The 14,499-nt window shown below is 42.9% G+C and overlaps 1 long non-coding RNA gene across 1 annotated transcript in view; it reads left to right on the forward strand.

Moving 5' to 3' along the window:
* LOC138417673 (uncharacterized) overlaps positions 1-14,499 on the forward strand; it is a 48,409-nt gene that overhangs the window by 24,864 nt on the left and 9,046 nt on the right. The window lies entirely within an intron of this gene.

Genomic DNA, 14,499 nt, shown 5'->3' on the forward strand with positions numbered 1-14,499 from the left:
TTTGTTTGATAAATCTGGCAAACCTACTCTGAAAGTTTGTTATTCTCAGCTCCTCCTATTTATCCTGCCTGCTAGTCCTGGCAAATCAACCTTGTAATATTTTTCAACCCCTTTCCTCCTCCCCAGTTTAGGTCTATGCTGTGTGTCAGCTGACGTGGTCAGGATCTCCTAACTTGTTTTCCTGTTTTGCTGATTCCTTCTGCTGCCAGAGTTACCTTCATAAAATAGAATTCTGACCCCTACAAAATAGCCTGTGCTATGTCTCTCCTTTCCCTCAGTTCAGTTCAGTTGAGTCGCTCAGCCGTATCTGACTCTTTGCGACCCCATACACTGCAGCACGTCAGTCTTCCCTATCACCAACTCCTGGAGCTTGCTCAAACTCATGTCCATCAAGTCAATGATGGCATCCAACCATCTCATCCTCTGTCGTCCCCTTCTCCTCCTGCCTTCAATCTCTCCCAGCATCAGGATCCTTTCCAATGAGTCAGTTCTTCACATCAGGTGGCCAAAGTATTGGAGTTTCAGCTTCAACAGAATATTCAGGACTGATTTCCTTTAGGATTGACTGGCTTGATCTCCTTGCAGTCCAAGGGACTCTCAAGAGTCTTCACCAACACACGGTTCAAAAGCAACAATTCTTCAGTGCTCAGCTTTCTTTATAGTCCAACTCTCACATCTATACATGACTACTGGAAAAAACATACCTTTGACTAGATGGACCTTTGAAGCAAAGTAATGTCTCTGCTTTTTGATATGCTGTCGAGGTTGGTCATAGCTTTTCTTCCAACAAGCAAGTGTCTTTTAATTTCATGTCTATGGTCACCAGTCACCATCTGCAGTGATTTTGGAGCCCCCAAAAATAAAGTCTCTCACTGTTTCCATTGTTTCCCCATCTATTTGCCATGAAGTGATGGGACTGGATGCCATGATCTTCGTTTTTTTTAATGTTGAGTTTTAAGCCAGATTTTTCACTCTCCTCTTTCACCTTCATCAAGAGACTGTTTAGTTCCTCTTCACTTTCTGCCATAAGGATGGTGTCATCTGCATATCTGAGGCTATTGATATTTCTCCCTGCAATCTTGATTCTAGCTTGTGCTTCATCCAGTCTGGCATTTCACATGATATAGTCTGCATATAAGTTAAATAAGCAGGGTGACAATATACAACTTTCACATACTCCTTTCCCAATCTGGAATCAGTCTGTTGTTCCATGTCTATTTCTAACTTCTTCCTGACCTGCATATAGGTTTCTCAAGAGGCAGGTAAGGTAGTCTGGTATTACCATCTCTAAGAATTTTCCACAGTTTGTGGCGATCCACACAGTCATATCGAAGTCAATAAAGCAGAAGTAGATGTTTTTCTGGAATTCTCTTGCTTTTTCTATGATTCAATAGATGTTGACAATTTGATCTTGGTTCCTCTGCCTTTTCTAAGTCCATCTTGAACATCTGGAAGTTCACAGTTCAGTTCAGTCGCTCAGTCATGTCCAACTCTTTGCTACCCCATGGACTGCAGCATGCCAGGCCTCCCTGTCCATCACCAACTCCCGGAGTTTACTCAAACTCATGTACATAGAGTCAGTGATGCCATCCAACTATCTCATCCTCTGTCGTCCCCTTCTCCTCCTGCCTTCAATCTTTCCCAGCATCAGGGTCTTTTCCAATGAGTCAGCTCTTCGCATCAGGTGGCCAAAGTATTGGAGCTTCAGCCTCAACATCAGTCCTTCCAATGAACATTCAGGACTGATTTCCTTTAGGATGGACTGGTTGGATCTCCTTGCAGTCCAAGTGACTCTCAAGAGTCTTCTCCAACACCACAGTTCAAAAGTATAAATTCTTCAGTGCTCAGCTTTCTTTATAGTCCAACTCTCACATCCATACAAGACTACTGGAAAAACCATAGCCTTAACTAGACAGACCTGTGTTGACAGGGTAAGTGAAAGTGAAAGTGAAGCCGCTCAGTCGTGCCCAACTCTTTGCGACCCCATGGATAGTAGCCTGCACCAAGCTCCTCTGTCCATGGGATTTTCAAGGCAAGAGTACTGGAGTGGGTTGCTATTTCCTTCTCCAGGGAATCTTCCCAACCCAGGGATCGAACCCAGGTCTCTCATATTGTAGACAGACGCTTTACCATCTGAGCCACCAAGGAAGTCTCTTTTGACAAAGTAATGTCTCTGTTTTTTCATATCCTGTCTAGGTTGGTCATAACTTTTTTCCCAAGGAGTGTCTTATTTCATGGTTGAAGTTTACAGTTCACGTATTTTTGAAGCCTAGCTTGGAGAATTTTGAGCATTATTTCGCTAGCATGCAAGATGAGTGCAATTGTGCAGTAGTTTGAACCTTCTTTGGCATTGCCTTTCTTTGGGATTGGAATGAAAACTGACCTTTTCCAGTCCTATGGCCACTGCTGAGTTTTCCAAATTTGCTGGCATATTGAGTGCCGTACTTTCACAGCATCATCTCTTAGGATCTGCTCGGCTAGAATTCCATCACCTCCACTAGCTTTGTTAGCAGGGATGCTTCCTAAGGCCCACTTGACTTCATACTCCAGGATGTCTGGCTCTAGGTGAGTGATCGCATCATCCTGGTTTTCTGGGTCATGAAGATCTTTTTTGCATAGTTCATCTGTGCCATGTTGCTCCCTTCCCTACTAAAGTCCAAACTATTTAGCATGTCTCAATCCAGCCCATGTTTTTCTCCACCATCCAACCACACTGGACTCTGCTTTTCCTTCCTTGCTATGTACTCTTTTGTGTATCTGCTGGCTTTTTTCTGCTGACCACACAGCCTGGAAAGGTCTTCTTTGGGTCTTCATCCTTAATGCCAGTGCTGACTCCTCAGTGAAGTCTCCCCAGCACCCCAGCTCTCCCGGCACCTATTGGAAGGCAATTCTCACATCCATGACTCCCCACCTCGGGACTGCAGTGAAGTATTCAAGACGGAGTGCCTGAGCAGGGTCCTGACCACAGCAGAAGGGTTCTGGAGACCCTTGAGGCACTAAAAGGTTAGGTGAACAAGAAAAGGGATGGAAGTAGAATGAAGTAGAAAGATATAAAGAAGAAACTTGAACATGTGGGTGCTTCCTCCTCTTCTATTTTAGTCACCATTTATTGAGCAACAACAGCTCACTAGCTGCTCTGTGCAAACGACCTCATTAATCCTCATGTCAGTCCTGCAGAATCATGCCCAATTTCCAAATGGGGGATTGATGATAACAGAAGTTGCATGCCCTCCTCCCCTATCTCAGAATGAGTTCTTGGAAAACAAATCATTTCTTCTTTGCAAGCTATATGTTCATTTTCTGTACATGACAGCTTCATTCAGCTTAGTATATTGAATTGGCAAAATTAGGAAGAACAGATTCTTTAATTGCTATGGGGAAAACAGCTGGCTAAACAGGGACTGATGCAATTTGCAAAAGAGAAAAGCCCTGTGCCCTCTTTATTGCATCATATCAGGAGGCACATCATATCTTGTTCCTCACTTTGAAAAGTGCTAAGATTGATAGAGCTGCCGACTCTTAAGCATCCCTTCCCCTCTCACTCCTCCCAAGTCTTTGCTGGCTTCCAGATCTGTTCCTTGCCCTTCCCTCAGTGCATGAATCTGCCCTCTCCCCAGCCCACCAGATACAACTTACACCTTATAGCTAGATACCTTATAGCTATTCTGTACCTTATCCACTCAAACAGGGCTTCAGTCTGTGGCTTCAGCAGTTAATCTCATGGTCTAATCAGAGAGATATTGCTCAAGCCATAGGGCCTCCTCTCTCTCCCATTGCCACTTCTCAGACCAATTTTGCGGTTTATAATCCAAAAATCTCCACACTGGAAACTAAGAAAGTCAAGCAGTTTGAACCTATCCGAACTTGAATGACTTGTAACATCCCCATGAGTGATTGCCTGAGATTGGCTCGTGATCTTTGCTACTGGAGACCACAGCTGGAAGGTTAGTTGTTATAGACGTTGATGCCTCTTTGTTAATGCCAAATCTGACTTTTAAGAAATTTTTACTCAGTCATAGAACTGCCTTTCAAGTAAACCTAGAGGAGTGGCACCGATGGAGGTAATTTATGGTTAGGACTATTCAAGCATTCATTCTTTTACTTTTTGTTTTCTCTTTGTAAGTTTTAATTCTGGTAAAGCACACACACACACACACACACACACACACCAAATTTCCTCCTGTTTAACCATTTTTGCTTTCTTGTGTCTTTTTTTCTATTTTTTGTTATTTTTCTCTGAACTATTTTTAAGTGTTCACTTCTGGGATTGCTGGATCATATGACAATTCTTTTTTTAGTTTTCTGAGGAAACTCCATACTGTTTTGCATAGTGACTTCACCATTTTACTTTCCTACCAGTGGTGCAGAAGGGTTCCAATTTTTCCATATCCTTGCCAAGACTTGTTATTTTCTGTTTGTTTGTTTTTTTTCATAGTGGCCATCCTAATAGGTATGAGGTGATGTCTCACTATGGTTTCAACTTGCACTTCTCCAGTGATTCATGATGTTAAGCATCTTTTCAAATACTTGTTGGCCATTTGTATATCTTTTTTGAGGAATGTCTATTCTTGTCCTTTGCCTATTTTTAAACTGGGTTACTTGATTTTTTGTTATTGAGTTATAGGAGTTCTTTATATATTCTGTACTTTACCTCTTTATCAGATATATGATGTTCTTTTCTTCCCTGCCATCCATGGACTGCCTTTTCACCCTGTTGATTGTTTCCTTGAATGTGCCAAAGTTTTTTAAAGTTTGATGTAGCCCCATTAGTCTATTTTTGCTAAAGCAAGAGAGTTCCAAAAAAACATCTATTTCTGCTTTATTGACTATGCCAAAGCCTTTGACTGTGTGGATCACAATAAACTGTGGAAAATTCTGAAAGAGATGGGAATACTAGACCACCTAACCTGCCTCTTGAGAAATCTGTATACAGGTCAGGAAGCAACAGTTAGAACTGGACATGGAACAACAGACTGGTTCCAAATAGGAAAAGGAGTACGTCAAGGCTGTATATTGTCACCCTGCTTATTTAACTTCTATGCAGAGTACATCATGAGAAATGCTGGACTGGAAGAAACACAAGCTGGAATCAAGATTGCTGGGAGAAATATCAATAACCTCAGATATGTAGATGACACCACCCTTATGGCAGAAAGTGAAGAGGAACTAAAAAGCCTCTTGATGAAAGTGAAAGAGGAGAGTGAAAAAGTTGACTTAAAGCTCAACATTCAGAAAACAAAGATCATGGCATCTGGTCCCATCACTTCATGGGAAATAGATGGGGAAACAGTGGAAACAGTGTCAGACTTTATTTTTGGGGGCTCCAAAATCACTGCAGATGGTGACTGCAGCCATGAAATTAAAAGACACTTACTCCTTGGAAGAAAAGTTATGACCAACCTAGATAGTATATTCAAAAGCAGAGACATTACTTTGCTGACTAAGGTCCATCTAGTCAAGGCTATGGTTTTTCCAGTAGTCATGTATGGATGTGAGAGTTGGACTGTGAATAAGGCTGAGCACCAAAGAATTGGTGCATTTGAACTGTGGTGTTGGAGAAGACTCTTGAGGGTCCCTTGGACTGCAAGGAGATCAAACCAGTCCATCCTAAAGGAGATCAATCCTGGGTGTTCATTGAAAGAACTGATGCTGAAGCTGAAACTCCAATACTTTGGCCACCTCATGCAAAGAGTTAAGTCATTGGAAAAGACTCTGATGCTAGGAGGGATTGGGGGCAGGAGGAGAAGGGGACGACCCAGGATGAGATGGCTGGATGGCATCACGGACTCGATGGACGTGGGTCTGAGTGAACTCTGTGAGATGGTGATGGACAGGGAGGCCTGGCGTGCTGCGATTCATGGGGTCTCAAACAGTCGGACACGACTGAGTGACTGAACTGACATGTGCTTTTGGTGTCATATCCAAGAAATCATTGCCAAATTCAATGCCATGACGCTTTTCTCCTGTGTTTTCTTCTAGGAGTTTTATAGATTTAAATTTAGCTGTTTATTCCATTTTGAGTTAATTTTTGTATATGGTCTAACATCAGTCTTTTGCATGTGAGTATTCAAGCACCATTTGTTGAAGAGACTCTTCTTTCCTCATTGTGTAGTCTAGGCATCCTCTTTAAGATCATTTGACCATAAACACAAAGGTTTATTTCTGAGTTTTCTGTTCTGTTCCATTGGTCTATGTGTCTGTCTTTATGTCTGTGCCTCACTGTAGCTTTGTAATATGTTTTGAATCCATGAAGTATGAGGCCTTCAACTTCATCCTTTTTCAAGATTTTTTGGCAGTTCAGGGCCCCTTGAAATTCTGTATGGATTTCTGGATTCTTTTTCGGTTCCTGACAAAAATCATTGAGTCTTTGAAAGGGATTATGTTGAATCTGTAGATAGCTTTGTTAGTACAAACATTTGGGCAATATTATATTGTCTTTTAATGCATGAACACATAATGTCATTCCATTTATTTGTATCTTCTTTAGTTTATTTTAGCAATGTTTTATAGTTTTCAGGTATTTTTTAGGACTTTCATAGATTTAGAGGTCTTTCACCTCCTTGGCCAAGCTTACTCCTAAATTTTCATTCTTTTTATACTTTTCTAAACTGAATTCTTATCTTAATATCCTTCTTGGATTGTTCATTGTTAGTTACAGAAACGCAACTGATTTTTCTGTGTTGATTTTGTATCTTGAAACTTTGCTGAATTTGTTTGTTATTTCTAATAGGTTCTGGGGGGATTTTTAGGGTTTTCTACGTATAAGATCATATTATCTGCAAACAAAGATAGTTTTACTTCTTCCTTTTCAATTTGGATTCCTTTTATTTCTTTTTCTTGCCTAAGTGTTCTGGCAAGAACTTCTAGTACTCTATGTAGAATACAAGTGGCAAAAGTGGGCAAATTGCCTAGTCTCTGATGTTAGAAAGTTTCATGTTTTTTTATTATTGAGTATCATGTTCATTGCAGGCTTCATATAGTTCATTTCTTAAAATACAGAATTCCTGGACTAATTCTGAAATATGAAATTTGGGCAGACACTAGCAGGCATTTGAAATCATAGCTCACTGTAAATAATTACCAATTAGCAAAAGAAAATCTATATATGGATTTTCTAGACACATGCTAGTAAAGTAATGCCCAAAATTCTCCAAGCCAGGCTTCAGCAATACATGAACCATGAACTTCCTGATGTTCAAGCTGGTTTTAGAAAAGGCAGAGGAACCAGAGATCAAATTGCCAACATCCGCTGGATCATGGAAAAAGCAAGAGAGTTCCAGAAAAATATCTATTTCTGCTTTATTCACTATGCCAAAGCCTTTGACTGTGTGGATCACAATCAACTGTGGAAAATTCTGAAAGAGATGGGAATACCAGACCACCTGACATGCCTCTTGAGAAACCTATACGCAGGTCAGGAAACAACAGTTAGAACTGGACATGGAAAAACAGACTGGTTCCAAATAGGAAAAGGAGTACGTCAAGGCTGTATATTGTCACCCTGCTTATTTAACTTCTATGCAGAGTACATCATGAGAGACGCTGGACTGGAAGAAACACAAGCTGGAATCAAGATTGCCAGGAGAAATATCAATAACCTCAGATATGCAGATGACACCACCCTTATGGCAGAAAGTGAAGAGGATCTAAAGAGCCTTTTGATGAAAGTGAAAGAGGACCGTGAAAAGTTGGCTTAAAGCTCAACATTCAGAAAATTAAGATTATGGCGTCTGGTCCCATCACTTCATGGCAAATAGATGGGGAAACAGTGGAAACAGTGTCAGACTTTATTTTTTTAGGGCTCCAAAATCACTGCAGGTGGTGACTGCAGCCATGAAATTAAAAGACACTTACTCCTTGGAAGGAAAGTTATGACTAGCCTAGATAGCATATTCAAAAGCAGAGACATGACTTTGCCAACTAAGGTCCATCTAGTCAAGGCTATGGTTTTTCCAGTGGTCATGTATGGATGTGAGAGTTGGACTGTGAAGAAAGCTGAGCACTGAAGAATTGATGCTTTTAAACTGTGGTATTGGAGAAGACTCTTGCGAGTCCCTTGGACTGCAAGGAGAGTCAACCAGTTCATTCTGAAGGAGATCAGTCTTGGGTGTTCTTTGGAAGGAATGATGTTAAAGCTGAAACTCCAACACTTTGGCCACCTGATGCGAAGAGTTGAGTCATTGGAAAATACTCTGATGCTGGGAGGGCTTGGAGGTAGGAGGAGAAGGTGACGACAGAGGATGAGATGGCTGGATGGCATCACCGACTCGATGGATGTGAGTTTGAGTGAACTCTGGGAGTTGGTGATGGACAGGGAGGCCTGGTGTGCTGCAATTCATGGGGTCACAAAGAGTTGGACACGACTGAGTGACTAAACTGAACTGAACTGAGAGGTGGTTTTATGGAGACATGTGATACCATATCTGTTCTGTGAGCTATGTTTTCTTGGACTTAGGCTTCCAGGACTGGGATTGACAAATCATATACAACTTGTGTGACTAAAAGTCATTTGCCTCATATGATCCTTTAAAAACCCACCCTGGCAGTTTACACATGTGAGTTCAATGGGCCAGTTAAACTATAATGAATGCAGGACATTCTTCTTGGATTTGTTGAAAAAGAACTAGGAGAGAGAATAATCACCACTTTCCTTCTAGTTGCTTAATGGCTTTAGGGATTCATGGTCTCTAACTTTAGAGGTCCTTCCCCTCTAGACTTAAATGAAAGGCAGTAGGAGAAAAAGCAACCAGGACAGAACAAAATAATGCCCTGCTGAGTCTCAGAACAATGTGCTGCTGATAAAGAAATAGACATTCGGCAAATAAGGAACTGTAATTACAGCTATAAGAAGTTCTGAGATACTACCTTGAGTAGACCAAGTTGTATATGGAAACTTTATTGGTTTTGGACTAATTTATTTTTATTTTTGACTGTGCTAGGACTTCACTGCTGTGCAAGGGCTCCCTCTGGTTGTAGTGAGTAGGGGCTACTTTTTGTAGTAGAACACAGGTTCTAGAGGCAAAGGCTACAGTAGTTGTGGCAGACAGACTTAGTTGCCTGGTAGCATGTGGAATCCTCCCAGACCAGGGATCGAACCCTTGTAACCTACATTTGCTGAAGGATTCCCAACCACTGGACCACTAGGGAACTCTGTGTCTTGGTTTTTTAAGTGTTAAGCTAACTTGGGATAAAAGGAAGGAGAGAAGTTTCATTTGTTTATTTACCAACCGCTTCCTAAGAGAAAATAAGCATGGGTAAGCCATCTGCCAAGTAGGCACTGTAGAATATTGAGAAGACATGCCCACACTTCACTCTGATATGAAGTAGAGATAAGCACCCTGAAGCAATGAGAAGGAATGGCTCTGGCAGTGCATCAGTTCAGTTCAGTCGCTCAGTCGTGTCCAACTCTTTGTGACCCCATGAATCGCAGCATGCCAGGCCTCCCTGTCCATCAACAACTCCCGGAGTTCACTCAGACTCACATCCATCGAGTCAGTGATGCCATCCAGCCATCTCATCCTCTGTCGTCCCCTTCTCCTCCTGACCCCAAGCCCTCCTAGCATCAGAGTCTTTTCCAGTGAGTCAACTCTTCACATGAGGTGGCCAAAGTACTGGAGTTTCAGCTTTAGCATCATTCCTTCCAAAGAATACCCAGGGCTGATCTCCTTTAGAATGGACTGGGTGGATCTCCTTGCAGTCCAAGGGACTCTCAAGAGTCTTCTCCAACACCATAGTTCAAACGCATCATTTCTTCGGCACTCAGCTTTCTTCACAGTCCAACTCTCACATCCATACATGACCACTGGAAAAACCATAGCCTTGACTAGATGGACCTTAGTTGGCAAAGTCACGTCTCTGCTTTTGAATATGCTATCTAGGTTGGTCATAACTTTCTTCCAAGGAGTAAGTGATTTCATGGCTGCAGTCACCATCTGCAGGGATTTTGGAGCCCCCAAAAATAAAGTCTGACACTGTTTCCACTGTTTCCCCATCTATTTCCCATGAAGTGATGGGACCGGATGCCATAATCTTCATTTTCTGAATGTAGAGCTTTAAGCTAACTTTTTCACTCTCCTCTTTCACTTTCATCAAGAGGCTTTTAGTTCCTCTTCACTTTCTGCCATAAGGGTGGTGTCATCTGCATATCTGAGATTACTGATATTCCTCCCAGCAATCTTGATTCCAGCTTGTGCTTCTTCCAGCCTAGCGTTTCTCATGATGTACTCTGCATAAAAGTTAAATAAACAGTGCATATTATTCATGATTTAGGAATTCCTCCTCAGAATTTACAGCTTCCCCTCAGTAATGATTCCTGAGCAACTGGTCACCTTCCTTAGCTCATCAACAGCTAGTATTACAGTCCCTGAAGTGCTTTCTTCCACTCTCTCCCCATTTCCTTCTTACCAACCCTACTTCTCTTTCTGGTCTACCAGCCTAATGGTAACCATGATATGGTTACATGGATGTGAGAGAAAAGGCATCAGGCAAACAAGCAGAACCAAGACACAGAACCAGAGAGAATTCTAGAAGCCTTAAACACAGCTGCAGAATTAAAATGAAATTATCAAGGGAACAGAGTGTTCCAGCTGACTTAACTTCCTGTTGATAAGTCTCTGGGGAGGAGGGGTAAGGTCTGGAGTTCTAGAATTGGGGTAGAGGGAGTGCAGGGGCCTGGCCAGAACCGGGGCAGAATGCCTTTGCATGAACCGTTATTCAGAGCTGGGTTCCCATCTGCAAGGCTGTTGACACTCACTTCCTGAGCCTGGTCGTGGTCAGAGAGGCTTTCAGCTACTGATGTGCCCAACCTACAGAAAAACAGGATGTTAGCTTTCAGATCTGATTAAGCCATGAGATGCAAATTCCTTCCCCACTCCACCCCCACCCCACTCCTCAACCACTGCCACCCACACCATTCCGCCTTTCACAGCAGAGACACATTCATTTCCCTGTGTGACTTCCAGCAGGGGCTGTCTGTGTCCTTTGCCTTATTGACAACTCATCTGTGCAAGGCCAGATTGAGTGCTAAGCCCACCTCATTATGGCTTTAGATTTATGGTCATTTTGATTAGGAGTTCCTTGCCACATCCTTGGGTAACTAATGAGAAATTTCACCAAATTAGAAAATGAGAATGGTTAAATAACTTTGCCCTTTAGAAAGCACACAGGTGGTAGGGTTCTGGAGTCCCCAGTCCTCAGCTTGGCCCCTTTGCCTACAGAGTCTTTATAGGTAAGTGGTTGTCAAGTGTCTTCCCCCCACCTAAAATCCCCACCATGTACAATAAAGGAAAAAGAAACAGAAAATATAAACCAGAAGCAACTGTGCTCAGGTCAGTCATCTTCAAGATGCAAATATCACCTATTTTTGCAGAGGCAAATACCAAGCACAAAACATTCCCAGAATAAGATTCCAGGGGCAGCAGTCTCCCTATGAGGAGGCCAGGATGGATTCTAAATTTAATACCCACTTAAAGGGATAATGTGTACCATGTTGGAGCAGACCCTGCAAAGCTGAGAAGAGCAGTCAAAGCGGGCCTCTGACAAACCCTGTCGTCCTTCTCCAGCCACTCCTCACTCTTGGAGAGCCCTCTGCTCACGTGAGCCTTCCAGGCACCCAGAGCTCCAGCAGCTCTATCTTACCAAGCACACTTAGGTCAGCTGCACCTCCCTATACCCCAAGGCACTCCGTGAACCTTCCATCCTTGACCTCTTGGCCTTCCTCAGGACCTCACAGAATCCAGTTTTACACTGCTTCAGGACATTTGGCATTTACTTTGCATCAGAGTGGTGCTAGTGGTAAAGAACCTGCCTATCAATGCAGGAGACACAAGAGACTCTGGTTTGATCCCTGGGTCGGGAAGATCCCCTGGAGAAGGGCATGACAACCCACTCCAGTATTCTTGTCTGGAGAATCTCATGGACAGAGGAGCCTGGCCGGCTATAGTCCATATGGTTGCAAAGGGCTGCAAAGAGTTGGATACAACTGAAGCGACTTAGCAAGCACCGCTGATTCAAAGGTCTATTTGATTATTGCCTTGAAGGGTCTATTAATTATTGCCTTCTCAGATAAATGATAAGGTTATATAGGACACTGTGTGGGCTTCACAGACTGAATAATATACGGGACACCAAGATGATAAAAATATGAAAAAGTCTCAAATACTATCAAAGGCAGATAAGTTAAATGTAGATCTATGAGCGTAGGAAATGTAATAATGACATACTCCAAAACTGTAAAATTGTGAAAAAGGTTTCGGCACCAGTAAGTTACGAGGTAGTACAATAGGATCAGAGGAAGTAGACTAGTCAGTAAGTGGCAAGAGTTAGGAAAAAAGATGAAATCCTTGACTACACCAGAAAAAAGACCATAGTTTCTGTGCATTAAATGTATGAATTATTTACATCTGTGTAACTTAAAACTTAGGAGAAGGCAATGGCACCCCACTCCAGTACTCTTGCCTGGAAAATCCCATGGACGGAGGAGCCTGGTAGGCTGCAGCCCATGGGGTTGCTAAGAGTCGGACACGACTGAGCGACTTCACTTTCACTTTTCACTTTCATGCATTGGAGAAGGAAATGGCAACTCACTCCAGTGTTCTTGCCTGGAGAATCCCAGGGACGGGGGAGCCTGGTGGGCTGCCGTCTATGGGGTCGCACAGAGTCAGCACGACTGAAGCGACTTAGCAGCTACTTAAAACTTACACATAAGTGCACGGGCTGCGCCAGACCACGCACAAGCGTGGCTGAGAGGAGCTGCCCCCCGCCCGAGGTCAGGGGAGGCTGCCGAGATGGGCAACCCCACGTCTAAGAGCACTGGCTCACAGGCACAGTGGGGCCAAGAGGAGCTACTCCACGTTTAAGGTCAGGAGGGGCGGCCGTGAGGAGATACCCCTCGTCCAAGGTAAGGAGCAGCGGCTGCACTTTGCTGGAGCAGCTATGAAGAGATACCCCACGTCCAAGGTAAGAGAAAACCAAGTAAGACGGTAGGTGTTTCGAGAGGGCATCAGAGGACAGAAACTCAATGAAACTAAGCCATGCTGTGTGGGGCCACCCAAGACGGGAGGGTCATGGTCGAGACGTCTGACAGAATGTGGTCCACTGGAGGAGGGAATGGCAAACCACTTCAGTACTCTTACCTTGAGAACCCCATGAGCAGTATGAAAAGGCAAAATGATAGGATACTGAAAGGGGAACTCCCTGGGTCGGTAGGTCCAAATATGCTACTGGAGATCAGTGGAGAAATAACTCCAGAAAGAATGAAGAGATGGAGCCAAAGCAAAAACAATACCCAGCTGTGGATGTGACTGGTGATAGAAGCAAGGTCCGATGATGTGAAGAGCAATATTGCACAGGAACCTGGAATGTCAGGTCCATGAATCAAGGCAAATTGGAAGCAGTCAAACAGGAGATGGCAAAAGTGGTCAAACAGGAGATGGCAAGAGTGAACGTCAACATTCTAGGAATCAGGGAACTAAAATGGGCTGGAATGGGTGAATTTAACTCAGATGACTATTATATCTACTACTGTGGGCAAGAATCCCTTAGAAGAAATGGAGTAGCCATCACGGTCAACAAAAGAGTCCAAAATGCAGCCCTTGGATGCAATCTCAAAAACGACAGAATGATCTCTGTTCATTTCCAAGGCAAACCATTCAATATCACGGTAATCCAAGTCTATGCCCCAACCAGTAATGCTGAAGAAGCTGAAGTTGAATGGTTCTATGAAGATCTACAAGACCTTTTAGAACTAACACCCAGAAAAGATGTCCTTTTCATTATAGGGGACTGAAATGCAAAAGCAGGAAGTCAAGAAACACCTGGAGTAATAGGCAGATTTCACCTTGGAATACAGAATGAAGCAGGGCAAAGACTAATAGAGTTTTGCCAAGAGAACACACTGGTCATAGCAAACACTCTCTTCCAACAACACAAGAGAAGGCTCTACACATGGACATCACCAGATGGTGAACACCGAAATCAGATTGATTATATTCTTTGCAGCCAAAGATGGAGAAGCTCTATGCAGTCAGCAAAAACAAGACCAGGAGCTGACTGTGGCTCAGATCATGAACGCCTTATTACCAAATTAAGACTCAAATTGAAGAAAGTAAGGAAAACCACTAGACCACTCAGGTATGACCTAAATCAAATCCCTTATGATTATACAGTGGAAGTGAGAAATAGATTTAAGGGACTAGATCTGTTAGACAGAGTGCCTGATAAACTATGGACGGAGGTTTGTGACATTGTACAGGAGACAGGGATCAAGATCATCCCCATGGAAAAGAGATGCAAAAAAGCAAAATGGCTGTCTGAGGAGGCCTTACAAATAGCTGTGAAAAGAAGAGAAGTGAAAAGCAAAGGAGAAAAGGAAAGATATACCCATTTGAATGCGGAGTTCCAAAGAATAGCAATGAGAGATAAGAAAGACTTCCTCAGTGATCAATGCAAAGAAATAGAGGAAAATAACAGAATGGGAAAGACTAGAGATCTAGTCAACAA

Source organism: Ovis canadensis, chromosome 1, assembly GCF_042477335.2.
Source record: "Ovis canadensis isolate MfBH-ARS-UI-01 breed Bighorn chromosome 1, ARS-UI_OviCan_v2, whole genome shotgun sequence".
NCBI lineage: Eukaryota > Metazoa > Chordata > Mammalia > Artiodactyla > Bovidae > Ovis > Ovis canadensis.